Below are 3,493 nucleotides of genomic sequence, written 5' to 3' on the forward strand. Positions count from 1 at the left end.
GGGTAGGGGGGATCCTCCGCGCCTCGGACTGTGGGTGTGCAGCCGCCGGTAAGCCGGCGGAGGGCTTGGGCGGGCAGCCGTGCCCTGGTGTCGGTGGTTGTGACCTGTAAGGTGGGAAGTCCGTCTCTTAGGCTCAGTTAAGCTTGCGCTTGGCGCAGTGCCTCTGGGTTTTTCTGACTTCAGGGTACCGAAGCGGTGTGGAGTTCCGACAAAACGACGCCCTTGGGCCTGGAGAGCGGGTGTGCCTCGCCTGTGCCTGCACGTGTAAGACTGGTCGGTCCTTGGGCGTTTTTGTGAGGTAATGACTGTAACTTTCTGACATATTTGTTACGTTTGTAGAGTAAAAATAAGCGGCCAGAACGTTAGCGGTTCCATGCGGAAATACCTTGGGAGCTGTCTAGGTACTTTGGTCTGGTTTCCGCGGAGCTGGCTGTCACTGAAATCAAAAGGGGTCTGTCTGAGAACAGAGGTCCATCCTTGGCTAATTTATAGAACTACCTGGTTCTCCTCTGCTCTGCAGAGGTACAGTGTTGGACTACCGTGTCCTGAAAGTTGGCAGAAATGAGCAAAGGGCAAATTCTCATTTTACAGCATTCTCTTCTAGGTTATGTTTGATTTAAAGAATCTCATTTTGTTACCCATCCTGAATGGCTGTGTGCTGCATGCAATTCTCTGATCATTTCTATCTAACCTTTGTCTCAGTTTACTACTTGTGTGTATACATTGTAAAGTAGGCATTTGTCACCATTGCCTTCTAGCAAAACTGATGTATAGTTTCATGTGAGTTTGCCTTAAAAAAAAAATCTTAAGAAACATTGTGTAGACAGACTTGATAAATTTGTGATGTTTTTTGAATGGCTTTGTTTAGCCCTTGTCTTGAGGTGAGAAGTTTCTCTTTTGTGCAAGAGGAACTCTTCTGATGTTTTAACAGAATAGGTTTTCGGTACAAAAGTTAAATGTTCTTAGGGAACAGTTCTGTTTCTGCCATGTAGATTATGGAGGTCTGGCCTTGTCTGTGTTGGATTCTCCCTACAACGAATCTCTTCTTCCACCTGCTCCTGAGTCTTCAAAATTTGTCTGGTTCTACACTGCATGGCTTCCAGTCCTTTAAATTACAAGGCTATGGTGCTGTATTCAGAAGAGCTAATGGAGATATAAATGTAATTTCCAGATAAGTAAGTAAATCAAGACTAAGAGGATTCAGTACATAATAGTGAAAGCCAGTTGTGTTCCTACGACAGAAAATATCAGTCTGTAGACTCTATTCTGTTTCAAAATTGTCAGTGGGTTGTTATTATTAGCACTCTTGCAAAATTAATTGTTTTGGTTGACTATTATAAATTTTAAAATGGCCTATTTTCTTCTACTCTCTTTTTCATTTTCACAGCACAGGCTAACAGTTAAATCATCAGAATTCCTGCATATGGCAAAGTACAGATGGTAGGGAATTGTTTTATCATAAATGCAGTGCACGATTTGGCAACACCATTTTGTAGCACTGCTCTTTGACTGTACTTAGGCTTCTCTGGGGGTGAACGTACTCTAACTGATGTATAATCTCCTTCAGTGAGCAGTTTTCAAGCTGTCACTGAATTAACCAGCAAGATGAAGTTCTGTCCTAGCAGCATCTTCTGCCCTGGTTCTCCTTTTAGGTTCCAGTTTATATAAGCTCCCGAGCCACTGTGGAGGCTGACTTTCAGAACAAAACGTGATCTTTGTGGTAACAGTTTGGAAGCAGCCAGGTAACCTTTCTGCAGCAGTGAAGAGTGGTTTAACAGCAAATTGTTCTCTGCAGGTGTCAGCAAGATACGTTAATAAACCTGTCTGATTTTAAAACAGAAATGTTTTTCTGCTTTTTCCTCAACAACCTTCTCCTTTGTTGTGCAGAAATAATTAATTACCTTCTTGTTGCTTTTGTATTGGCACTGGTGGTTTTGATGGCTAAAGAAACTGAAATAACTAGGAAAACTACGGAAGTGACAACCTCATGAAGTGTGTAAAATACTAACAATTTTGATGATGGGTGCTAGCAGTCAGAGGGAAATGGCACTTTTTAAACAATGTATAATACAAACAAAACTGAATTGCATTTCATGACACAGAGAAGAAGTGTCTGGATTGAAAAGACATATCCCATGAATGTTGATCTTCCAGGTTAAAATCAGAAAGTTTTGAGTTTCTCTGAGAACCAAATGTATAAAGGCTTTATGTTGTTGGTCAGTTTAACTATATGCTGCTGCTTTCTGTCTGTAATACCTGTATGGCTCCCATTAAGACAGCCTCCAAGAGCCTCACAGACTCATAAAACAATCTTTACAATACCTTTGTGTTAAAAGTAAAGTGATTATATTAAAATAATAAATAATTATTTTAAATTTAGAACTGCTGTAATTAAATGACATTATAACCCCATTGTTGCTCTCAAATGTGCAATTCATTATGATAATTTGAATTAGACATTTAAAAAACATTGTTTGATGTTTAAGAACATTTGATAGAAATCATGACTGTAAAAGAAAAACTAATATTTAGGTCATTTCTCCTTCCTTATTTTCTGCTATAGCAAAAAGCTTATCTAGTGCATGTTGATTTATCTAATGCTTTAAATAAGAAGGATGCACGGCATACAGTAGTACTAAAAGTTAATGTCAGGGTAAATAAACTGACCTCTACCCCATTTCTTGGGGATAATATCTACACCATACCCATAGAAAAGAAGATCTAATATACATTTGAACTGGGCAGTTTTTTGTGTTCTGACATAATCAGTTAATTCAGCTTACTCCTCATCCAGAGTTAAGTGATACCGCTGCTTAAAAGATTTGCCCACGGTCATGAAGCATAGTCAGGTGTGAAGACTCAGACCCTCATTTTCAGTGCTCGTGCAGCAATGCTAACGAGTAGGCAGTCGCCTTCCCACGTAATAGAGGTCATGCACTTAGATTATTTAATGGCATGAAAAAGACTTATTTTCGTTGTTATTTGTTTGTTCCCAGCAGAGTAGTAAAATTGGAAAATTATTCTGCCTGACTCAGAAGTCCAGATACCTGCTATATGAATGTGAAACACCTGTTCTGATTATGCAAAGGAATCACTTGGCATGGAGTTTAGATACATTTTGCATGACAATTGTAATTTTCCTGCCAGCTGGATCGTGCTTTCTGTAGTGAACAAATCGGCAAAATAATACATTGGAAAACATCTGACTGGCTGCTGCCCAGGGTAGCAATGGAGTTATTTCATTCTATAGACTATACCAAGAGGTCTACCCTCAAAAATGGTACCCTTGGAAAAAAAATAGAAGCAGACATCGTTTTTAAGGCCTCAGGCTCTTTTCTGTCTCGTGTGGAGCTCAGTTCTGAGCACCCCGTCGGGAAAACCTTCGAGAGGGGAGCAGGGGCCGTGCAGCAGCAGCCTCCGCGCGCAGCCGGACGGAGGGGAGCAGGGACGGGCCCCGGCTCTGCGGCGCCCCCTGCCGGGCCGCGCCCCGTGC

General features: G+C 41.3%; 1 long non-coding RNA gene across 1 annotated transcript; it reads left to right on the forward strand.

The window, feature by feature from the left end:
• Positions 1-6: 6 nt before the first annotated feature.
• On the forward strand, positions 7-1,761 carry LOC113488083. The gene is made up of 3 exons (XR_003399887.1): positions 7-298; positions 1,388-1,440; positions 1,653-1,761. It is a non-coding gene; the product is annotated as an uncharacterized LOC113488083 (long non-coding RNA).
• The last annotated feature ends 1,732 nt before the right edge of the window (positions 1,762-3,493 follow it).

This window comes from Athene cunicularia (genome assembly GCF_003259725.1).
Source record: "Athene cunicularia isolate RWA chromosome 22 unlocalized genomic scaffold, athCun1 chr22_part1, whole genome shotgun sequence".
In the NCBI taxonomy this organism is placed as follows: domain Eukaryota; kingdom Metazoa; phylum Chordata; class Aves; order Strigiformes; family Strigidae; genus Athene; species Athene cunicularia.